Here is a 27,002-nt window from a genome sequence, read left to right as displayed (position 1 = left end):
AAATCTCAAAATGTTGGCCTATTCCTTAAAAAAAGAGGCATTGTAGGATTGAGCATGTGTTTCAGTTGTTATATTAAGTCTCTTCCTATTAAGAGCTCTTGCAGGATGTGAAGTTTTCTAGTTTAAGATTAAATATTCTTGTATATAGGACCTGACTGCAGCGAATGTTTGTTGTCGGCTCATCGCAGCATCTTCTCTCTTTCCTCTCTCTCAGCTGTCGGACTCCCCTCAGCCCTCGCTATAATCATCCTCTGTCACTGATGACTGAGACGCCATTTAGCCAAGTGTTTTCCAGGGAGATTCCCCGCGGTTAATTCCATCAGTCACACCGTGAGATTTCCCTGCAGCTCTCCTTGCTTTGGAGGAGTCGAAATATTAAGAAGGCGGCAGCGAATCAGATCCCATCTCTGGAGGGAAACGACTCCGGCGCTCTGCTGTGACCGCTAAACCTTTGAAAATGAACACTGGAATATTTTATGAAATGGAAAATCTTCCATCTCCGACAGTCTCTCCTTTCACATTTCATAAGTATTTAGCTAACAGCCTCATTCTGAGTCTCTTACAGGATAATTAAGTTCAACCAGTAGAGTCGCTGCTTGTGTAAAACCAAACCAATCATTATTAAAGAGGAGAAAGCTGCGTGGACCATCACTTAGAGCTGAATAAATCTGTCAAATCTTCCATTTTCTTGGACACAGAACTCATTGTACTCGTTTGGCTTCCGGTTCAGTAAATACATTTCTCCTGACAAGATTTCTTAAATCACATCTGGCTGCCCAGCTGTTCAACCAGCGCAGGTCCTGGAGCAAGAATAAAAGAAGAGACCATTTTAAAGCACATCTTGTCTGTGTGTTTGTTAATTCAGCGTCAAAGTTATTTAATCAACTGAAACCATCTCAATGAAGATCTGAAAAAGGGAACATACGATGATGAAATTTAAATAATAGGGGTGCGACAGTTCACAGAGGTCACGATCCAGGTCCAGTCACCAATGTCCTTCAAAATCTCCATTGGCTCCTTACCTCCCTCTATTCTAAAACCTACTCCAGACTCTCACCCTCCCAACCAACCAGGCCCCTTCCTACTGTACCTCAATGACTCCCACCCGACCTTTTGTCTCCACCACTCAGAACCAAGCACCGAACCCCGGGGGGGGAGCAGAGCCTTCTTCATAGCTTCACGGTCCCTCTGGAACTCACAACCAGGACACATTTAAGACTGTACTGACCCATCCATATTCAAATCATTGCTTATGACTCCCCTTTTAAAAACAGTAGACCGCCACCTGTTTTCTGGCAAAAATAACTGTTTTTGTTGAAGGAGGCTGGTGGTGTCGAGTAGAGTGATTAATCCACTTTTTCTGGTAAAAATAAAAAAAAGGCATATTACTCTTAAACAAATGGTTTATCTCTGCAGGATTCCTTACTCAGTAATTTAGACCCAGAAATATGTAAAACACAGTTTTCAAAATTACAAGTATAAACCGTTCTCTCAAAATAATTTGGCTTTAAAAACAAAAACATTAAATAAGCATACATGGCCAATAAAGCTGATTCGGATTCTGATTCTGAAAAACTTGCATTTCTTTACCAAACTAAGTTTATTTTACTTTGCAGTTAAACCTTTTGGGAGCAGAGAAAAACATGGTCTCAAACTAAACTAAATGCTATTTAAAGATTTGTGAAACTTTTATGGGAGACTGCAACAGGAGTGCAGATTGCTGTTGTTGTTTTCTGTATGGATTACAGCGTTTAAGTGGATTTCAGCGGCTGTACTCTGGGATTTTCTCTGTCATGTTAACACTCACATCACTACATCAGTGCTAACAGTGCAACTGCTGATCAGCTCTGTGATGTGGCTGTTATCTGAGCCGCCGCTATCTGCTGCTGGCTTCCTGACTTTACCCCCCTTATCTCCTGACTCCCCTCGTCCCTTTTCCGTGACTCCTCCACTCCCTCATTTTTTCCAGATTACTCTCCGTCTGTTTCTGCCTGCTGTCAGAGGACGGGGCGGTAAATGAGATTAGTGATGGTGGCTGCCGAGGGAAGCCCTGGCCTGAGGCGCTGCAAGCTTTCCAGCAGCCACTTTTTGTTTTTCTGGGGGAAGTGATGAAGTGAGGGTGACATTCAGTCAGTCAGGGAGGAAGACAAAAGGCAGAACAAGCCCTCCTCTGTCTGTACAACACGCATTGGTCACAGTCTCTTTGTGGAATCATGACTCGTACAGAATCCAATTTCATGACACTATTAGAATAAAAAGAAAATTGCGAAATAAAAGCTTCTCCTCGGCCGCCGTGAACTCACCCGATGTCTTCATTTACCTCCCCCCCAGCAGCGACGCGGCACATACAGATCCGTGCCTTCATGAATAAGCGAATACATAAATAACGCAGATAGCATGAATTATTCAAATCCTCCAGCGCTGATGTAGGTGGGAATGGAAGCTAACCAGCTCTGACAACAGACTCACAGGGGGAAAAGTAATAAAGGTTCAAATAACCTCGGCGGGTCTGCAATCACTTCGGTTTAATCCGAAGATGCTGAGTGTGTTTCTCGGAGCAGACACATGTTTTTATGAGACTCTGCTGCTGTATCACTTCTGCCGTCTTCATCCTGTCGCTTATTAAAGGGAATTTCATCAGTTTTCAGCCTGTTTAGGGCTCTTATATCACTTTAATATAATTTGTTTGACACTTATTTCTTTCTCCTTAACTTTTATACAGCTGATGTGCAGTTTGAGAACACAAGGTAAACTTTCAAATCTCAGCAAATCTGGGATTGACTGGGGACCAGTCCAGGGTGTACTCCGTCTCTCGCCCAATGACCACGGCGACCAAGAACGGGATCAGCGTTATAGATAGATATTGCATAGATGTTTTTCAGAACAGATTTGAGTTAGAAAAAAAAAACATGTAAGTCTGTCGAGTAGACCAGCATCTCTTTGTGATGTGAGTCTCTGCCCCTTTAAGTTTGGATGACTGAAACGAAAAAAGAACCATGATCAGAAGTTTTTATGACTTCATGCTGAAAGCGATGGAAAAAGTGTTTTCTTGACATGAAATGAGCATGTCACAGTCTAGCCTTGCTGAAGGAAACTTGTGATCACAAAAAGACATGTTTTTCTTGACCTTTCTTTTGACTCTGCTTCTTGAAGTTAAAGCCACAGACCCGTGATGGATTTGTTTGTATCTCTTCAGTTGTCGGTGTCTTCAGAAGACATCTCGCTCAGAGGCGTGTTACCTGGTATGAGATTACACTGTACTGGTGTAATCTCACGCTGGGTCCACTTTAGGGTCACAGGCATCTCCAAGTGTAGAGTAACCTCTGCTTCTGTTCACTGTAAGTCACTCATAGGTCTTGACAGAAGCAGAGAGGCACTAATAGGGTTGGCTGTTACCACGACAACCAAGGACACTTTGCTGAATCGCCCCTCGATCTAACCTGTTTACCAGACAGATTTGTCTCCTTCTCCTAAACACAGGCACACATTGTGACGTCACCCAAAGCTTGTAGGTAAGAATATAAGTCCTTAGTAAAACCAAATATGGTAGAGTGAAATCGTAATCTTTGGTATAAATACTTGAACCAAATTCAAGCTGACTTGGCATTGCAGCACATTACAGTATTTTCATTTCTCTGTCCCCTCGCAACCGATATCAACTACTTCAACTTAAGCCAACCAAGACTCCTGAGTCTTTCTTTTGTAATGGTCCATCTCCACAAAATGTCATCAACAGAACCATTTTATAAATCTGTTGGTTGCAGGAGTAAAGCAACTGAAATATTTTTTCTTAAAGACGTTACTTTATATTTTGTAACATTTAACCTCTGGCCATTTGCTGCATATATGCTGCATGGGGATTTGAAGGATTTAAGACATACACAGCTTATACCTGAAGAAAAAGACTAAAATATGAGATGAGATGAGATGAGATTCAACTTTATTGTCATTACACATATACAAGTATAGAGTAACGAAATGAGGTTTGGCATCTCACCAGAAGTGCAAATAAGCAGAAAGTGCAAGAATCTGTGCTATAATTACAAAATTTACAGATGTAGACTAAAAAAGTGAATTATTGGGTATATATGGCTGGATTAATGGGATGCTATAAATATAAATAAATGCTATAAATATAAGTATATTCTTCAGATTATAATAAACAGATTAAGGTGCAGTGAGCATGCTATACTAGATTACACATAATATACAGAATATGGACATATGTTGGCATGACATATGTTGGGCATATGTAAAATATGTTGGGTTGTCAAGACTCAAAATGTACTAAGGGGGCTCTCACACTAGGCAGTTTCCCCATATCATGCAGAAGCAAAATTGTCCCCCCTCCCTAGTCCCCAGCAAACCCGCACTCACATTGCACCAGGACCGACCAGCCCTAAACTCATGCACATAGTCCAGAGTCCAGCTGACTCTGGATTTTCTTGAATGCCCAAATTTTGAGTAAACACTCAACCTCTGCATCGGACCAACATGAACCATTTCTTGCTTGTTTTAAAATGATGGTTGAGGGGAACAGTCGAATCAGTTAAGCTACGTCATGCCCATGTCGCTTACCAGTGCTGCCGAAGCGTACCTCTTCCAACAGTGACAGGGCCAAGGAAGGGTACTTACGGAGCCCTCACAATAATCAAACAAACTCTTGTAGACCATTTTTTTGCCTGAGCACCACAAAAACAGAAAGTCAGCTAAACACAACTCAGAAAGAGCAAAGTGAATTTTTGCGTTCACTTAACTCAGAAATTTGAACACAGATTCGCCTGTGTTGATCAGGAAACCGAACACTATAATATCTGGGTTCATATCATCACCTGGACTCTCACACAGCTTTATAACTCTTACGTCCTCCATGAACTGTGCAGGATGAACTGTCCTGCTCATTCCAGCGACTCGAGGCTGACAACTGCCAAGTTTGATGACCTGTTAGCTCAGATCTGTAGCAGGATTTTCTCTGATGGACACAAACTACCGGCGTTCTGTTTCATAGTGTCTGTCCATCTGTCTCAACTGAGTGACAGTTTCAATAAATCGAACAAATTACACATCAGCTGCAACTTTGTAATACGTCTACAAGCAAACAACTTTAAAGCTGCTTGTTTTGAGGTTTGGATTGACCTCGTATTTGATTTTACGTCAGTATATCGAGAGCCATTCTCTGACTGGATTTCATGACAGTGTCACGCAAATGTATGATTTCATTTTAGAATAATACACTTGACTAAATCTGCAAATGCAAAGCCTTTTTACATATCCCTGTTTCCCATTTCTTTAAATGTAATTGCAGTACAAAGAAGGATTTGCTTTGCGTTTTTGTCTTAAAGACCACCCACAGCAAGCAGGGCTGAGGGGAAAAGACAAACTGGTTCCTTAGAGTATAGAAAAACACATCTTGTCCTATAAAGTTCAAAAGTAAAAGATGGCAAATACATGAATTAAACAGATGTCAAAAAGCAGCTCGATTTCTTCTGTTTTATCAAGAATTTCTGAACCACCTCCTTTCTGCAGAGCAGAGAGAAAGTGTTGTTATTTCTAACATGACTCAAGATGTGAATACTTCTTTCCTTGTTAGCTCACATGTACTCGTTGACATCAAACCCCTGGCTGTACCAGAGCTCTTTAATAGCTACAGGGACCATGAATATCAACACAATAATGACTACAGCCACTTTAATTCAGGAGAACCACCAGGCGTGTTTTCAAGGCAGCTGAGTCGACTAAAGACGGGAGGAAGCTGGATTTGATTTTATTAATCTGACTGTTTATTTGAAAGCTGAACCAGAAAATGTTCTTATGCTAAAAGTACAAATCAGTTTGCCTGCAGCTTCAAACAGCAGTTTAACCTCAAGGTCCCTGTGGGCTCTCTTTCTTCAATAATACAGCTCCTGTTTGGTACAAAATTCTCTCATCTACAACAGAGCATTTTGTGCAAACTGCCACTTGAACTCTAAGAAGAGCGGTCCTCTTTTTCTTTTCTTTTTTTCACATATTTTCTCTCCCATCAGTGAAAGCGCAGAGAGCGGAGCTGTCGGCCAGCATCTGCAGCGATCACCGGGACATCTGCTCCAGCTCTGAGGAGACTCATTGTCTGCTCCGTGTGTCCGTCCACTCCAGACGATCGCCACGGGCTACGAGGCGGCCTCAGCTGTCAGAGACGAGCTCTCCACGTACAAGGAGGGGGACTGTTCGGCAGGGAAGAATCTGCTCCGTGGAAATCGATGAGCGCTGAAGGGGTGGAGGGGGGGTTTTTTGACGGTGGGTGGGATAGAGGACCACCACAGGCTCGCCAGCTGATGCTGCTGCTGCTGCTGCTGCTGCTGGAGGGAAAACAACCATCACTGGGGAAGAATGATTGCTTCTAATGGTGTGCATGCTGCTAATGCAACTCTGGAGAAAGTGTGTTATGTTGGGCTTGAGGTTGTAGAATCTTTTTTCTGCAACAACAAAGAAGGTGTGCGTGTACAATAAAAAGTAATGCATTTTTGATGCAAATATACCTGTTTTGTTTAAACCAAGCATTGTCTGACTTTTTTTTAAAATTTGTACAATTTAGACAGTGTGCAGGAGTTTTCCTGCAATTTTAGTAGTGAAGAACAAGACATTTAATGACCCAACAATAGGTGGCTAGGACTTGTATTTGTGTTGCCACGGTACTGAAACAGGTATTTTTTCTTAGAATTTTATTGAAATTTAAAGATCTGGTATTGGAACAAACCTTTTTCATAAACTGTTTAAACTTATCACCTCTGTGTAACACAATCCTTTCTACTGTCAATGGAAGGCTTGGGCTTTTTTTTCTTACAGGATTAAGACGTTTCTGGCTATTTAAACAGGACATTACAGTATTTTCAAACCAAGGCCGTATTTCTACAAACATATTTTGGAGGCTAAATACAGAACATTGTGACAGAAGTTTTACCGTAAAGGAATATAAATGTGATGTTGATAAGAAAACAAAGGAGAACACTAAGGCAAAAGAATCGTTGTATTACATTTGTCTTTTGCAGAAAACACAATGTGCTATATATTAGTGTGTATAGATTTTAAGACTATACATAACAGAATACATGAACACATCAACGGCCACAGAATCATCACAATGACACAAACAGACACAAGTTCGTAAAAATTAGAAAACTTTTCAGGACCAAAAAAATTAAGCAAATATAGATATATACTGTAATCACTTACTACTTTTACTATAAGTGCAATAAAAAAATATAAGCACAAATATTGGAATAAGTGTAAAAAATTGCAAAAAAACTTAAATTTTCAACCCAGTTTTGTGATTTAATTAAAAAAACAAATTGTTCAGGTTGCTGAAATATCTCCAAATTCACAATTCAGCTGTTAAAGTTTTACGGGTGGGAAGCCAGCTAGAGATGAAAACTTTACAGTCATTGTCACACTGAGGACACGTTGATTTAAGGGTTTCATGTAAAATAGGATATATTTGCCTCAGCTTGTTTTATCATTCATTTTTTTGTTTTGTCTCCAAAAAACATGTGTTGTGAAAATAAAGCCTGCATCATAATCAGGATTCTTTGGGGCTGTCAAATTTCTGAATGGAGCGAGCACAAATTAAAAAATCATAAATGCTTTGGAATGTGTGGACGCAAACTAATGAATGTTAATTCGAGGGAACAATTACAAAAATCTTAGTAGAAACGATTCCCCTGACCAGGCTGCATATTTTTTGGAGGATGCATTTTGATAATCATTTCACACAGTTGTACTTAGTGTTGATGGCTGCATTAATTAGCAGAGTCGGCGTCCACCCACGGGCCAATAGAAGAACAGGAAGCCACTTGAAATGGACGGGCAGCATCCAGCAGCGCCTACGTTCATTCTCACACTCATCCAAACAATTTAAGCCAACATCACTGCCTGCTAAAAGATCCAACAACAGCCTGCTGTCATGTTCAATTACACTTGTTTACTGAAAACAACTGAATGCTTGACTGGAGTGGAATGGAAAGGATTTAATTTGAAGCACGACTAGTAACATATTTGTTATATTACTTCACGTTAACATGTGTTAACTAAAGGAGGTTTTTGAACAGGTTTTTAAACTCTGTTAGCAGTGAAGCTCTTGGTATTTTGTTTAAGTCTTTTGGCATTGCTGTTTGATAAACAGTTTGGTTTAGCTCCACCATTTTTGGAGTTCATATCAGGCCGCTTCATTTCAAAGTTTAGGCAACCAACAAAGAACAATCTATAAAGATACATCCTGACAGTTTTTCAAGCAACAAAATATATTCAAATACTGAATTTAAATTCTGGAAAATAAAATCGTTTTGGTAAATTACTGAAAATGACTTCTTGCAGCCCCCCAGTTTGACCTTTGGGGCCCACCATTGGCCTGCAGCCCACACTAGGGGGCGTCACAGGTCTTATGGATTAACTTCAGATATGAATGTTGTACTCTGGATAACTCGTAAAAGGTATAATACTCCTTTTTTCACCAATCCAGGGTACTCTACATTGGCAGGAGCCTACATTAACAACCTCATATCGTGAAAAATGTGATTTGCAATACATGAATTAATGAAAACCATTCACAATGAACCCAATATCTTCTTTACAATATGACCTCTGCATAGCATGTCTTGTTACAAGTTATCCAAAACTTAGTAGTTCTGTTAGCTAACATTTTTTACTTTGATGATTTCAGACTGCACGGGAATGCAAGCTTATCTTGATCTCTTTTGTTGGTTTGGACAACATTTAATTGTATTTATTTACGGTGAATTACGCTGTTAGTTGCTCTTCACAAGTGAAAACAACCAAAGGAAAGTATTTTAAGGTATGTTTCATTTTACTGCATTTCACAACATCCAATATAATGTTCCTTTGTTGCTGCAGTTTCAGTGCTTTTTCTTGTCTCGTCTCCTTTTATACTAAATCCAAGTTCATTTTATTTCAGCTTTCCTTAACACTGACATGTAGCTTTTCAGATGTATGCAAGTTTTACCTAAGCTACCTTCTTCTTTAAAATATTTTTTGTCTTTTCTGGAACATGCAACAGAGCAGCTCCACAAACAGGGTTGCAACTTTTCATGCAACTTTATCGTCTTAAAGAATCATTACTTTTTATTAAGCAAACATTATAATGTTGGCCTTCTGGAGCCGATGACATCACACTCCTCCCTGAAGGGGGCATGCAAATGTTCACATGATGCCTTCACTGACTCTCGCACCACGGGTGAAACCTAATGAAAGCATCTCCGTGTGAATCGGGGCACAAATTTACTTCCTGCGACGCTCAGCTCGCCGCCTGCCGCCGCTGGCAGCTGCTGATGGAGATGATGGTGATGATGATGATGGTGGTGGTGATGGTGATGTAGCAGAAGGCCTGCAGGAGTTTATGATCCGTGCAAATGGAGGAATCTGCATATTGTTGCATATGAGTTTGCCTAATGGACGCCCACACAGCGAAGAGACGATAATAATAGAACGTGGAAGACAAGCTGTACAACTCGGAGACTAACATCACAAACATGCAGACACACACCTACGCAGTACTGCTCCAATCACGGGGGAGAGGAGGAAAATGAAGGAGGAAAGGAAGTGAGGGGGTAAGGATTTAGGAAACAAGGTGAGAGATTTACAAAATGAGAACAAAAGAAAGGAGAAAGAGACAGAAAAGCAGTGGGAAAAACAATGGGTAAGAAGACCAATTAAGAAATAATAGAGATAAAAGATGCAGAGGAAAGACGATAGAACATGTAAAAAAAAAAGAAAAAGTCCTGAATTTTTATGGGTGCACTGCATGTGTGAACGTTAACGGCCCCATTTTTTTTTACCCCAACTTACATTTATATCCTCCAACTTGTGGGGTCTTCATGCACGTATTAAAACTGCCTCATAATTGTTTCTGCTCGCTGGTACGCTCTTCTCTTTGCATTTCTTTCTTTCTCTTTACTCTTTTGTTTATACACTCAAAAAAATTATTCTTGGCCCTAATAAAAGATACGTTATATTTTCAGGTAAAATGTAACTAAATTAAACCAAATCAAAAGTTTATATATAATATTAACTAAACGCAACTTAAATATGCACTAAATAAACTCAGTTAAAACAATTCAAGTAAACTTTATGTGACCGATTGATTATACTTTAGATTCAATGAAATAAAATTATACGTTAGTTTATAATATTAACTAAACACAACATAGATGTACTTTGAATATATTTAATTAAAACAATTCAAGTAAAGTTTATGACCAATTAATTATACTTTAGATTAAATCAAATATAATGATAAGTTAATTGATAATATTAACTAAACACAACATAAATATACTTTGAATAAATGTTATTAAAACAATTCAAGTAAACTTTATGTGACCAATTAATTATACTTTAGATTAAATCAAATATAATGATAAGTTAATTAATAATATTAACTAAACACAATGTAAATATACTTTGAAAAAGTTAAATGAAAACAATTCTAGTAAACTTTATGTGAGGTTATACCCTAGTTTTCACTGAAAGGCGGCTATGCGCATGTGCAGGAGTAAAGGTAACATCGCGATGTCCCCAAACATTGAACGTTGAGTTTGGTCTTTCGCAAAATTTCGGCTGAGCGAGAAGACGCACATGTGGTTGCAGGTAAGTGAAATCGTTTTCCATCTGTTATATTATGATGCAGGGATACTTCATTTCATTAAGTATATTGAATTAAAACCAGTGGAAGTTGTAGTTTGACTAAAAATGACCGTTTTTGAGTAGCGGATGAGTAAACGTGACGCTAGCATCGGGTTGAACACGGGTAGCATCACCGTTTCGACCTCGGTTATGTAGTCACGCTGGTCGTAAAATACATCTGCGTCCTTTGGCGGGGACCATAGACTGTATATATTAGGCGGGGACATAGCAGAGGACCTGCTTGCAGAGCTTCCTGCTGATCCGGCTTAGAGGCCAGTTACCCAACCTGAGTCAATGCACTTAACGCAGCACATGGCTAATTAATATTCATGTGGACCGTGGAGGTAAGCCTAAAGATGGCCAACCGTAACACTCAAATTTAATTTGAACTACTGAACTGTAACGTGATGTCTAACAGACTGCCGGTTAGGTATATCGAAAGAGTATGCCATTTGTTGCTGACTTCTGTATTAATGTTATTTGGCTATTGTAAGCTGTCTGTTGATGGGGGTAGCTAATGCGCTAAGGTAGAGCTAAAGTAAAGCTAAGTGCTAATAGTGTTCGATGCAGGCATAGGCCTGCAGTGCAGCTGATGGCATGTGTGTTTATTGAATCTGGTGAGAACATGCCTTTAGTTTGTGTTTACAATTTATATACAGCCAGACTAAACACGGTAACTCGCACTCTCGGCTCCGGTTTACTGGTCAGGTTTTACAATGGCTACTGCTACTCCAGCAGCTGTATTTGCAAACAGGGTTGCATTTTCTATTTGGGCTATGAATTAACTGTACTGCTTTACTCGCTGATCCGCCTTTAAAGAAACCTTGCGTATTAAGACGTGTTGACCCTGTTGTAATTTATTAACATTTGTTCATAAAAGCATACTAGATCTCTGCATTTTGGCTGGATAGACTACTCTTCTGCCCATGTTTTTGTTTTTTTTTACCCATGTGCAGTGCTTGTGAATATGACATTAATGATGAAGCTTCTGTCAGTGTAGACTGGGTTGAAAATTTTCCTAAATGTTGTTTTTTGCATTTTTTGTAGAAGAGTCAAAGATGTCTGGCCCGACTCACCTGAAAGTTGTTCTTGGTGGAGACGATGCAAGAAAACTTATTCTCATGTCAGGGATACCATCTACTGTGGATGAATTTGTTGAGGAGATAAAGACTGCTTTTGGACTTAACACAGCCGTTCAGGCTCCATTACAAGGATGCAGACTTTGGCAATGAATATGTCAATGTTATGTCAACCAGTGAAATAAGAGACAGGGACACTTTGAAAGTAATTTATTTTTCCTGTGACAAAACTAGCCCCAGCAGTGCAAACACACCAATAGCTTCTCCCACTGCATCTCAGAGCTCTATGACCACAGGATCGACTTCTGCAAACCCTCTCAGCTCTCCATCTCTTGACCAGGACTGTGTTTCTTCTGACCATTCATTTGGCAGTGCAATCACTCTCCTTTTGGATCCAGCTCCAGATTCTAGAACCTGTTCTTGGCCTCCAGTCTTCTTTGTTCCCCGGTTTTCCCCGGTATAATGGATATACTTGAAGGCATGGCTGAAGAGATCTTCAAATACATGGCATATCCCAGTGATTCCCAAATTGAAGAGGCTGCTGAGATGTTGGTTCGTTCCCATCCATGCCTAAAGGAAAGAGGGACTCGAGCCGGCCATGAGGGGTGGAAACAGTATCTGAAGACAAAGGTTGCCAATTTTCGCACAAAACTTCACAAGATTGGACATCCTGAAGTCAGTGTGAACTCTCTAAAGAACAAGCGCAAAGGTTCAAGAAAAAGCAGCTGCTAACATAAAAAAACCATGAAAAGCTGAGGTCAACTTCCTGCCATTCCTCCCGTGCGGCAAAACACGGGAAAGTCTTGAGGACGCAAGGGTAGCTCTCCTGACTGAGGTGAAAAAGAGAAACAATGATGCAGTGATCAAAGATAAAGTGCAGAAGACCTTCTCATACAGACGGCAGGAGGTAGTCCAGGAAGCGCCTGTGACATCTGCATTGGTGAATAGATGGCCTGCCTTGTTTACAGTGGGTGAAGTAAGTATTGATATTGATTATTAACGTACAGCTTTACTAACTGAAAACAGCCTTCCCTAATTATGAACTGGCACTATTTTTCTCTTAGGAAAAGGTTCCTTTTTTTTCTTCAATCAATATTATTTGTACCCGTAATTCATATTTCACAGTTAATGTGTTTTATTATGTTTGTTTATAGAATGATTAAAAAAGAAGAGTGCACTTGTACTTTTATATTGACAAAGTTTAAAACCATAAGCGTGGTTGCAAGTAAGTACCGTAAAATCCAAAATATAAGACGCACCCTGTTTTTTTTAAGGTCTCCCAGAAAAAAACTCTTCCTTTGTGATGATTTCTATTGTGTTCAGTGTAGTCAACAACGTGCATCTTCTGTACAGCTGTTTTCACTTTCGAGAGTTTGCTCTCCCACTAGCTACAATACGGTAGTTTAGCTCTCAGCCTGCAGTGAAGGTTGTGAAGCACAGATCTCTAGCTTGCTAGCTCTCTGCTGGTCGCTCTTTAACTTCAATATAGGAACAATATATCACCGTTTTCTGTAAATGTAGGGTTATTACCTCCTGGGGGAGAAAAGATGCAAAATAATCTGTGATCTGTGTTGTTGTCTTTCCGAGCACAGAGTGTAATCAACTTTCAATGTTTTTTTAATTGCGTCAGGTCGCACATGGATAGTGGCGGCTGCATCCGCTTAAATGAGGTGTGTAAGACGCAGCCAACTTTTAAGATGGAAAAATTGATTTTAAAAGTGCGTCTTATACACCGGAATTTACAGTAACACATTTGACACAACGTTCACAAATGGGACTAATTTCTTAATATCTACAGCAACTAACACTACAAATTATGGTACTACGTTGTTCAATACAGACAGCTCCCCATTTAAAGATGTGATTATTTTTGCTTGCAATTTAATGTGCTCAAAGTTGCTAAAATGCCACAGTGCCACATCTTCTAGTCCAGTGTGTGTGTGCTCCTGTCCTTTTTGTGCAGTGTTCCCTTACAATATACATTTTCATCACTTGCTCATGAGCGTCGCTTTTTTCCTTTTCGCAGTTTCCCCATAGATTAATGCAGAATTCATGCGAATCACAACTTTAGCACTTCAAGCGAAGTTCCTGGCACAACTCGACAAATACACACCGAACCTAATCAAAGTCTTAAGCAACAAAGGAGGAGCAGCTGGAAGAAAGATCCGACTCCTCATGTAAATCATACTTTAGATAATTAATCCTTGTAGCCCGCTTGACTATGTTTTGGTCATTGACTTGTATTTTTCTGCTTTCATTTTGACTGTGATCAATCAATCAATCTTTGTTTGTATAGCGCCAGTTCATAACAAGTGTTATCTCGAGACACTTTACAAAAAGCAGGTAAAAGACCTTACTCTGTGTTATTTAATATTACAATGTGATCAATCCTCAGACTATATATTAAGTAGAGGTTGGTAGTTTTTATTGGAGTTTGGATTTCTAAAGAGTTTCTAAGCTTTGTTCCAATTAAAAAAATTATTCCCCACTAGATGCAGCTCTATTATTGCTTTTCCCATTACCTCACCAAGAGGGCACCCTCGTACAAATGCCCACTCCATTATAATAAATAGCTCCTGAGAGATGTATACAAATGTTCAACTTGATTTTTGTGTGCATTTACTGATATTAAAGTGTTGCATGTGAATGTGTTTAAGTATGTGCATGGGCACACGTGCACCTGTAGACTTATTTTAGGAGCTTTTCATCTGGTGGTATTTGATACAAATTGGTGTGTAAAGAAGTAATTTATTAATTTGTTCAAAGTAATGTTGACGTAATTTATTCAAAACATTTTATTGATAAAAACAAAAACCAGGAGAAATTGATCAAAAATTATTTCACAATTTGGTCATAGTGGTAAATTAAATGCATTTAATAAAAACCTGTAATTGAACATTGTTGTGGGTTATCTTTGAACCATGTCAGACTGGGATAATAATAGCAGAATCTCATTACTTGTTAGTTCCAACAGCTTCTTCATTAAACTGTGTGTAATTTTTAAAATAGGGGGAAAGTGCTCGAAGACCTTTTCCTCAACAAATTTGTTAATTTATTCCTGTACTTTAAAAAAAGATTTTACACAACCACTGTTACGATGTGTTCATATCAAGTTCTTATTAAAAATATTTGAAGTTTAAAAAAAAAGAATATTAGTGGTATACAATACAAAGTTAAATTTTGATTCCATTAAGGAAAAAACAAACTTGTTTTTTTAAATCATGAAAGCGAGGACAGCTATTAACTGTCCTCGGAAACATCTTGAACAAAATCTTTTTATTAAAATAATGTTTTATTTTTTTTGTAGAGTGAGGACATCGACCTCATGAGGGATGCAGTCATTAAATGTCTGTGCGTGTATTTAAATGAGGACAGCAACATTCTCATCAAAAAGTACTTGGTAAGTAATTCAGATCGAGGTTAAACTTTGAATCTTTTCTTCTTGAATTATTTTTATACTCTATTTCATATCCATCTATTTTTTCCACAATTAGAACATGAACAGTGAGGATGCTGAGAAGGAAATGTCACAGACCACCATGGGAGTTTTTGTGATTCACACAGAAGGTTCGGACAAAGAAGACGAACCAGAGGATGTCCAAGTGGTGATCGAGGGTGTGGAACTGCATCATGCTGTTCGGCCTCATTTTCCCCCCTTAACTTGAGCTATCCTCCTGAGCTCAAATACACATTTGAGTTCTTCCAAAAAGTACTTATGAACTTGGATGGCAACAAACTGTCCCCAAAGGTGCAGGGACTGAAGATAAAGCTGCTTCAGTGAGCACAACAGACTCAGGTGGCTTTTTACTGGAGGAAACTTCTTTTACAACCTTTTCATGTTTTGCAAAGTTTGGGGAGGATTGTGCTACTGTTCAGTTTGTAATCTATCAGGTGTGCCATTGTGTTCAATGTCAGGAGCACATTCTGTTTTAAGCGCAGCCTTAGTCGCACTTTATCTTTTTTTTTTATTTTGATCTTTGAACTCAATAGAAGGCTGTCAAGGATTTGTTGCTTCTTGAAAGGTGTTTAATGTATTTCATGACCTTTGTTAAAAGAATAATAGAAACATGATACTGTCATTCTACTTGTAGTGTGCCCAGATATCATTGTAGTGCTGAGGAGGCATTCACACTATGAGTGACATTTTGAGTTGCTGTGAAAAAAAGATTCTCACAAATTATAAGTTCAATGTTTGACTGTGACTTTCAGGGTGATCTTGAATCCAGCCCTCAGTGGTTTTGGTTTTCATTGACCGTTTATATGTCGTTTTGTTCTTATGTTATTATTAAGTACATCGGTGAAGTTTTTACACTTTACTCAGTTCATTAAGAGCAGATGTGTACCTTAAGTGCACTGAATTTGTTTGTATATTTAATTTGCCTTAAAGAAAGGTGTTTGTGCTGAATTGTGTACATTTAAAATGTAAATGTCTTGAAAGCGAATGAAGTGGAAAGCCTTGTGCATTGTTTATGTATAGGAAGTTTCACAACTGTGAAAAGTTTGTTGAGTCCAAAGTTTAGATTTAAAGGCTGGAAAACCTTCTTAATAAGGGTACACATTTTATACATAACTAGTTTTTAATAACTAGGTATGGTTAGATAATTCATAACTCATGTAGGATGTATTATGAACCCCTGTTCCTCATCAAGTAATGATGGAATCACTGACTTAACTTCATCTCCTTAACTCGCTGTTACTTCATACATTTGTTCGTTGATATCACAGTAGCTGGACATGAGTTTATTTGTTAAATAATTATGGTCCACATACAAACTTATGACCAGTTAATGTGGTCCATACTGACTAACAAACTATAACTGATAATATATGAAAGACATGCTGGTTTAATAAGGTCATAGTGGCTCCATCATTACTTAATGTTGAGCAACAGGAGAAAAACATCCTTCAATTCTTACATAAAATAATCATATCATGAATTAATTAAAAATTATTTGAGTATATAATTTGTACCCTTTTGAAGTATTACCAAACACATTTGAATTTGGAAACATAAGAGTGCACATTTGAAAAGTCAATGCAAGTTTTTTTTATTGCACGAGTCATGATAATTTAACGCATGAATAAATGTAGAGCATACCTTTAAATCCTGTTGCTTATATGGTGATACGTTCATTCATGCTTTAAATTATCATGACCCATGCATTACTTAAGCAATAATTGATCGAGTTTGTACCCTTATTGTAACGTGTTGACCTTCATTCTGCTTTTACTGGTGGTTCTTGGCAACTGAATGCCTTATTTGGTCTTTTTGTAAAGCTGAAGCTACATTACATTTCAAAATGGATGTTTTGAAGTCTCCTGTTGCCATGTTTGATAGGAAATGGCAATAAAGTTTCAATAACCATGGATTACATCATTAGATTTGTTTTACTTGAAGAATTACGTAAGGTTTATGTATAGGATCAATTCAAGTTAAAATGTATAAATTAAATGAACACATACGTTTTATGTTGAAGATCAACTAAGGCTTATATCAATTAATTAAATTAGTTAATAAGGTTTATGTTAAAGTTTTCATTAATTTAACTCAATTAAATCTGACTAAGTTACTTAATTCATTCAAGCTGCCACAATGTGATATTAAACTTTAGACTTTAATGCAATATTTTACCTTGAATTTATGTAATAAAAATACGTGGAAAATTTACATGTACGTCACTTAAAGTCTATTTTTTGGGTTAATTATTTTTATGAGTGTACCGTGTATTTGTCCAATTAAACATAATCATCGTGATGTCGGCCTGTTTTCACTTCAGCGGTGTCCTTTTTACGTCAAGTCCTGCCTCCTTAGACCCCCTCCCCTCCTCCCTCCCCCCCCCCCTAACAGTGAAAGTCTCTTGCTGAGAGGTGCATATGTGAACAGGCAAGTTCAGGAGTAAATAAAATAAAAAAAAATCTAACTGAATTCTTAAAGCACCTTCAGTTGCACAATGTAATAAAAACAAACAATACTAAAAAGAAGTAGTCATGAAATGAGACAGTCAGGACGATAAGTAATACATCTGAACGTAAGGTGGACTGAAGAAATGTGATTAAAAACAAGAGTAAAGGGAGCGTATGAGAAAGCTTTGAGAAGGAAAAAATGGGACAAGAAAAATAAACTAAACAAATAAGGCGGTAGACAAGGAACCAGACTGAAGAAAAAAGAGCAAAGGAGAAGAGAAAAAGTAAATCATTGAAACAAACCAAATAAGAGACAGGAGGGGAAACAGAAAAAGAAGAATATGAGTCAAGAGAGGTATGAGGAATAGAGGAGGAGGGGAAGTATAACAGAAGAGGAAAGATACAAGCTGCGAAAAGACTATTGAAACCAAAACAAAAGTGAGATACAGTGAAGCTAAGGGAAGGGATTATAACAATACCAAGGAATACAAAAGAAGAGGAAAACAGCAGGAAAGCAAATGAGGGGATGAGCTGAGAGACCCCACATATTTGACCCTTGTCCTCGCCTCCTCAACATGCTGCAGGGTTCAGCTCTCCTCTGTGATTTTGGTTTACACCACACACACACACACTCACACACGCTGCAGGCTCGAGACGTCAGGCAGATATTAAACCCTCAGCAGAGATGCAGATGAAGGAAATCTTGTCGGTTGTGAGGATTGGCCAACAGCAATTAGGCTGCTTGTCATGTGGTTTGTGTGTCTGTTACAAAGGAGGATACACACTATTTAAAACACAACTGGATACAGCTTTTGAGTTTTGCTCACATTTGCAGCTAAAGATGGGAAATCCCAAGCAAGACGTGTCAAACAGAACATACCCAGCACTTAATATTTAGCCGCTACATGAGGTTCTCTGCGAGGGTTAGCTGAAGAAAAATGGTGCTCAATTCCACAAATGATAATAACCCTGTAAAAGAGTTGACAGCTGCATTGTTTGAGGACAGTTTGCGTCTCTTTGTGGTTGTTTTGCATCCCTCAGTGGATGTTTTGCATCTCTCCGTGGACCTCTTCTATGAATTAATTTCCCTCGTCTGTCTTGGTGACTGTTGGCCCGCCTGTTGATTCAGCAAAGAGCTAGCTTCGCCTCTCGAGTCTGCTTTTGGTTTCCATTTCCTTACAACAACAACAACAAATAGGCTTTGATTCAAACTAAAAGCACAACAAAGCGATAATTAAAACTGTAAACTGCTGATAAAAGAGACAAAAAAAAGAGCAATAATAATCAGCAGTAAAACAATACGCACCCACAGGGACATAGAGTAAGAGTACATCAGAGTAATTAAAATCACACTGCAGCAGAGAGCTTTGAATTAGTGACACATGAAGAAAAACTTCTGAAGGTGCAGTTAATCTGTGGGAAAATAAAACCGGAGCGGTCCTGCAACCACCAGCGGGAAACAAAATCAGTGATGTTGTATTTGAACCCAGAGGCGCTCGGCTTCCATTATGTTCAATTCTTTGATTTGCACCACATGGTTAAAGTTAAGAAGTGTTGTTTGTGATTCAGATGGGAGGTTTCGGTGGCATTGATGAGTCCCAGAAAGAAAAAGCTAATTTTCATGAACACAAGTAGATAACTGCGAGAAAAAAAAAATCAGCCATACTTATTCATCTTGTCCGTTATGCAACTATGCAAAGAAAATTGTCCACAGTCAAAGTTGTCTGTTATCTGGTCACCTTGCCATCGTGCCAAGATCCGTCAGAAATTTCCCCAAAGGTCTTTTTGCCTTTTTCGCCATTTGACAGCCCATTATTTTCGAGATGTCAGTGCGGTCCAGAATTTTTGTTTGGATGTAGCGTTCTATGGACCGTTAAGCAGGGGAGGACTTCAAGACTGAGACTGGCTACCTTGAGATTGAATTAAATCTGCAACCTGTCAGCTAGCATAGCAATGAAGAAATCCATATCTTACCTCTCGTGAAAATATGGTAAATGTTAGTTCCAAAAAACACAAAGGTGGTGAAAGCCAAAATCCCAAAGTTGAAGTCTCAAAACATTGGTCCTCAAGTCGATGGCTGTCCTTCATAATCACATGGTGTATGAGCTTTGTTGGGTAAATTAAACTTTAGATCTTTACCTTTTTCGATCTGTTGTTTTTCCATCCGACCGTCCAACTGATAGACGATGAGAGTGCAGCGCGATCGGGCCGTGCTGAGGACAAACACATTGAAGCAAAGAAAAGAAGAAAATAAATAAATAACAGAAAAGAAATGAGAAGCTGTAATTACCCAGAGGGAAAGGTCAAGACGTTTGGGAGGGTTTTTATAATTAGCTTTATTTCTGAGAGCAGAACAAACAGAGCAGTCTTTTGTGAAATTGTGTTAGAAAGGTTACACAGACCTTTATAGTTGGAGGATTAGCTGTTCAACTTCAAGCCCCGACTTCTGTCCGCCAGGAAAAACAGCAGAAAACCAGAAAACCTTCACATCTCCTCTGGACTCACAAAAAAAAAAAAAAAAAAAAACCTGTGGCTGCAAGAGAAGAAATAATACATTTTAGATCAGCCGAGGAAGATTAGAAACAGGAACATTTAGGAGGTAAGATTATAATTAAAACCAAGTCAAATTACATGATGAATTCTTAGTGAAAGTAATTAAACTGATGAACTGACTGTAGGGGGAAGTGCATTTTCTGCAGTATATTGGAATTCCCATTTTGCCACCAGGGACATAACTCACAATGACTGTTTTATTAGATTCTGAATTATTTTTCTTATTAAACTTTATTTTACTTGGAACTATGAAACTTACAAAGCATACCAAATATAGTGTAGAGATTTTAGGCAATGCATGTACCTTTGTTTAAAGCAAAATAAGAATATGACCCAACAATGCACATAAACTAAAAATTAGGAAAAGTCATAATTTTTCTGTCCCCAAAAAAGCATGTTATGTGTGCTTGAAATGCATTTGTGCACCCTAGCTTACAGGCAGCTAACTTAGCTAGCTTCAACCAGAGGGTCAATGTTATGATTAAAACGGTCAGAAAATGATCAATAAAGTTGTTGATGTCGCAATATAAGGTATAAACACACAGCCAATAGAAAAAAAAGAAGCTTGGACAAATAAAAAAAATCTAATTACTGAAATAGTGGGTAGGGTAGGGTAGGGTTAGGGTTAGTGGCAAGGTGCAACCTCAGTTGTTGTAAAAATGAAGCCAATGCAATTCCTAGAATGTCCACTTGAGGCTGGCTGTAGGAGACCCAGAAGTTACATATACACCCAATTAAAAATAAATAAATTCCATGGCGACCACCATTAATAGGCTTCCAAAGCCCCCCTCATTCACCCATGAGTGAAATCACCAAAGGTTCATCCATGTTTATTTTTATTTTTATTTCTATAGATTTTATGTCATGTTTACATTATCTATTTATCTTTATTAGTTTATTGATTTTCCAAATGTTCAAGTTTAGTTTAAAGGCCTTGTTAGCAATCTGTTTCTAGTCAGGCTTTAAGTGATTACAGTCATTAGAAAGAAAACTTAAAAACTTATAAAGTTTCTCTTTAGATATCATAAACCCAGACATGATGAATGATGAACGCCAGTTTGTTGAGGAGTGAAGCACAAGTAGGACTCAGGAGAGTCTGATGACTTAAATTGAAATAGCTTATATGACTTAAAAGGAGAAATGACATCAATGGTACACATGTAGTTTGGTGCAATGCCTCCTCAATTATGCGAGACTCTTCCTGCGACAGTGCTATATATATACGCCCAAAAGGATGCAAGGTCAGTGTCACCATATGAGGCTCTACCTTCATGCAACATAGTCCAAACTAATGCCTAATGTAAGCATCATCACCTCTTTGTGTTTGGAATTGAATTGAAACGTGTGCGTCTCCCTTTATATGTGAGATGAAGACAGTCTTTTTAGATCAACCTTGGGTTAGCTCTTGAATCTTTGCAGAAATAGAATTGCAGAACGAGCTGAAATTATTATGATGGTTATGATAAACAGCTCGCAATACCACAGAAGTCTACAAAGTACACTTACATTTAAAATAAAGGTCTGGTCCCCTTTGAAGTCGAGCAAAAGCCTCCACTTCACAGTGGTGCCGCTGGAAAAAGGTGAGAAAAAGTCATGCAAAATTAATGCTTTTCTCACTCTCCATTAATAACTCCCTTAACTAATTTTCAGATGGTTTGGCATTAATAAAAAGAAAATGTCATCCAAAAATAAGGTTTTTTTAGGGGATATGAGGTTTATAAAGGGATATGTGCTGTGCAGGATATAAGGTATAGATCTGGTTTGTGACTGAGAAAACAACTTTAAACTTCAGTCTGATGCAGAACAGCAAAAAATGTGATGAAATATTCAAATATGACCAAAGTTGTGAGTTTGCTGCTCAGCCGGCACTCAGGTGGTAAAGGGCATGTCAGGTTTCAGTTGAGAACATTACAGTCTTACACTGTTTCTCTCTCTCACACACACACACACACACGCCGACACACACAATGACACACACACACACACACACACACACACACACACACACACACACAATGACACACACACACACGCACACACGCACACACACACACACTCACTCAGTTTTCAGCCTGTATTAATGAGCCGCTGGCTGCTGTCAGCCCTGAAACACACCGTCACAAGCAGACAGCAAGATAATCATTTTTCAACCTGCTGGCATAAGCATTAAAACTGTTGTCTCCACCGCCCCCCCCCCCCACCCCCCCCACACACACACACTGTCCTCTTCTTCTCTGTTTTTTTCTTCTTCAGATCTCTGGTTCTTATCGGCCAATGAAGCTCCAGCAGAGTCCTCTTATTTAGTCGGGTAGCAGCAGAGGAAACTACCAAGTGGCTTCAAAGACAGAAGAGCATGCAAAAAAAAAGGAAGAGACATAACTTTTATCATCTCTTCATCATCTCTTCCCCTTTTCTTCCTTGGCCACTGAAATCAGCAGGGCCACTTCTTGCTGATTCAGCATTTCAATATAAAGAAAGAAATGCTTCGATCTTCAGTCTCAAGCTTTGAACAAAAGCTGACAGTGGCTCGTTCAGAGCGGCACTTATCTCTGAGGGAGTTCAGGGGCAGATCTCTGTTTATTATTATTCTCTCCTTGTGACGGTTGAGCACATTCAACTGAAGCTGGATGGGAACACAAATAGATGTATGAAATTGTTGCATTGTCATCATATTTCTTTTTTCACAATTCCTACCTGATGACTCCAATCACAAATTAGACTGAAAAATTGAACATTCATTATAGCTGACATAAACCCAGACAGGATGATGTAAGACTCACAGGTCTTCTGTCACCCTAAAGTGGCTTATTTCTGCTATAATTGTCTTGTGTAATCTGCGCTCATTTCACCCATATTTCTGCAAGCTTTACTGAAGCTTAAAGGCTTTATATGCGATTTTTTTCGATCCAGCAGATGTCGCCCTTGAGCACCAGCATGGAACCAAAACAACTCGTGCTGCATTGTTGTGTTAGCATGCTAATGCTAGCGATCTTTATTTTGCTTGTATCTTCACACTGCATGTAAATTTACCCAAAATGAGCGTGATCTAGAAACGCTTACGTGACATTTAATTAAGCAGTGAGTACAGTATGTTATTCTTCTTTTCTCTAGTCCCTCAATTAAATATATTTCATACGCGAGGAGATGAGACGGCCGGCCGTCCTGGCGATGTAAACAAAGTGAAGATAGGACTCGGAAAACTGGGAAAGCATCACAGACAGCGGGACTCGGGTGTTACACCCATTGTAGACAGTCATGACTCACAGAGTTATTTTCAGAGGATATACTTGATTTCTATTACATGTAAGTGTGAAAAATCGCATATAAAGCCTTTAAGGACACAGACCAAACGTTGCAATACCACTGGAAATCTTGTGGTCGAATTAGTGTCGAGCAGTGTAGCCAATAGTTCAACCAGACCAGACAAAAATGAAACGAAGGAGAAAACTTTGGAGAACGGCAGAACATTTGAGAGAGCTGGATAGGAACTATAACCATATATGATGTTAGCTCGCCCAGGTAACTATAGACAACTACAACAGAACAGCTAGGCAGACATCAGACGAGAACTGATTGTCAGTTTGACTTTAAACACCTCTGTGTGGATACCATGGGACACTTAATATTGATTTGTCTGTGATTTTACTCATTGGAAAATTTGGTTGTGAACATGTTTTATTGTGCTTTCACACATGCACAAAACTCCCTAAAACTTCCCGTAATCATATTGAGTGAGCTGCACGTGTGAACACAAATGGCTACATTTTTACCTGCTTTGGGGTCAGATACGATTCTTCTCCGCCATGGTTGTTGACAAATCTGACATTAGAAGTATTGATGCTTATTGGTTGTTGAGGGAGACACAACATTGACCAGTATAGCATGGTTCCAAAAGTTGAACTGTTTTTTTATGGAGAGCACTGTGAGCTAATTGTAGTCAAGACCACACTAATGAGTCAAGATATACCTGAGACCAGAGTGCTCTGAGACCGAGGCAAGACCAGGTAATGATGTTGAAATATAGCAGCTGTGGTCTTGACCGGTCTTGATTTAAAATCCAGAGTCTGCCCAGTGTGATACTGAGGCAAGGCCGAGTAAAAATGCTTTCGATTTCGAGGGTTTTGCGCTGAGGACACTGAAAGGCATTGGATTCTTGTTTGAAAATTGGTGCAGCCAGCCCCAAAAACAACATTAGTGGAAACAGGCCCTTAATCTTCCAGTTTTGAAAATGCCAACGCCAAACACAAGTATATGCGTACCCTGGAGAGGCTAGCATGTATAGCTACTTTAGCTAAGGATACTTTATTTTTTTTCTGTTTAAAAGCAACACAAAACATGAAGCTCTATGCCTTTGGGGATGAGTTCTTGATTTTTTAATTGCTGATAGAAGTTTAAAAACAAAGTGCCGAGGGTAAAAGTCTTTAGTGAGGAAGGAGGCAGTGTTGATCATTCTTGTTCAGTCATCAGAAAATCAAAAGGCCACGTTTTCTATGTTGTGAATATTTCAAACACTTTGACATCCTGCTGTTTAGAGTTTTCATTTTATTTGCTGTAATTTAAATTTGATTCGATTTGGGAAGTAAAGAATGCAGTGCTGGCTGACACTTTAATTTCAGTTTGTGATGAAAGACGACAGAACTCGAACATAAAACATGGACCAGGAAAACAAACCGACACAAATCCACATGGATATGTATAACACACACACACACACACACACACACACCCACACACACACACACACACACACTGTGATGCCAGGAGACTGAAATAATTGTGTTTGTTTATCAAATCTGTTTTATCAGATTTGACAGTGATTATTTTCCCCGCTGACTCCTTTGAACAACAATGAAATGTGGTTGATCCATTTTTACAATCTCCCCTGTGTTTTAATTCTCTCTTGATTTGTTCTTTCATAAATTTTGAACAATTGAAATGTTTTCTTTCTTCTTTAGAAGTAAAACTGCTTAAAATTATGAATACCCTGTGATGTTTTTGCCTGTCAGTCAGTATGTTACTACTGTGCCTTTAGTCATTATACACACAGAGAGACAGAAAGAAAACAAAGACAGAAATGGACAATTACACACAATAAATAGATGAAAATCATCCAGCTTTAGCTTTGATGCCACTCCCCCTAAATTTGCACTTTATGTCTTAATTTTTTAATCTGTTCAATCTGCTTTCAAAACTGAGCCTCACTAATAGTAAAAGCAGCATCATAATGTCCATTTAAAAGGCCTTAAACACAGAAATGATCTGCAGATTGGGGTTTATTTGGGTTAAATGGCCTCTGGCTCTCCAGATGTTACAGCTTAGATTCAAATAATGCAATCTGAGTGTTTAAAGGATGATAAACCAACAGAAATATAGTATGCCATTTAATTTTAAGTTGATTCAATCAACAGGGATGTGTTACTAAATGGCCAGCAGGGTACCCCGTGCACAGCCAATACCGTCTCAGGGTAATTAGTGGTACTATAAACGGATTTGTCTTAACGTCAACTTTACGAGTTCTTATGTGCAAGCTCATACTTATTTCATTCCTTGCTATTAAAAATGGGTATTTAAATTGATGAATGGGGCTGACATTGCTTCAAATGCTTTGTTGGAGGGCCAAACTCACTTCCAATGGGACATTAAAAAATAACTATAGCTATTATAAAAACAAGTGGAAAATGTGGGTGTTGAAAAATGAGGCTGAGGCTGGATGCAGATCTAGTAAGTCACACACACACACTAATTTAAAGATGTCCATTGTTTACCACAGAAATATTCATCTAGACATAATACAGCCTGGTTCAAAAAACAAAATGAATCTGAATTGCTCATGAACTCCTGACATGGCACAAAATAAACCAAATTGTTAATATATTAATTACAAATACAAAAAACATTGTAGCTGCCTGAGTGCTATACTAGAAGTATGTTGTGTTCTTGTCTAATTTTTCTAATCATTTATTTTGGATATACATGTATATAACTTGGATACATATTTAAAAAAAAATAGATAACACAAAATAACCCTTCACATTCATTAACTGCACAAACAAATATTCCACTTCAGTAATGGTTTATGCAACACTTAACAAAGAAATCTATAAACGTTTCTAACATGATAATAAAAAGTCATTTCACATTGAAAGAAAGTTAATCAAAGAGAAGTGCATTTTTAAACTCTGTCCATCCCACCTATCATCAGGCTCACTTTCACTTCACTAAATATCCATCTTCTACTTTTCAGCTGCGGTCTAAAAAAAAACATTACAGGGAACGCTGTAGAAAATAAAAAAAACAGAGAGTGCCAGAGAGTGATGAAGCAGTAGCAGAAGTTGATTAAAAATTAATGGCAAACAATACTCAGTAATAAACTAGAAATTGCTCATCATTAAAAACAGCGAGGTATTTTTTTTCTTTCTATTTACTGTCGAGGCGTCCGCAGTCGACCATCTTCACACTCGGAGACGTTCTGCCTGCACCTTCTGACAGATTAATTAATATGCATTAATGCTCTGTGAAGACTCACTGTTTAATTTGCTGTGGGGTAATTGGAAGACGCGATAGTGTTTGGTCGCAGGTATGAATTAAAGATAGTTATCCCACTGCTGCTACACCTGTGGACTGGCACTGTTATTTTCTGTCTGTGAGAGCAGGATGCAGACAGGAGGGTCAAAGTGGTTTTCAAGTTTATTGAAACAGAGTTTGGAATCACTGTGAAAAATAAACAAAGATATTGAAAAGATAAAACAAATAATAATTCACTGCAGAAGTGTAGTTTTTTATAGATCACATTTG

This window comes from Labrus bergylta, chromosome 9 (assembly GCF_963930695.1).
Source record: "Labrus bergylta chromosome 9, fLabBer1.1, whole genome shotgun sequence".
NCBI classification, from domain to species: Eukaryota; Metazoa; Chordata; class Actinopteri; order Labriformes; family Labridae; genus Labrus; species Labrus bergylta.
The sequence above is the reverse complement of the archived record's forward strand: the minus strand, read 5'-3'. Positions refer to the sequence as shown.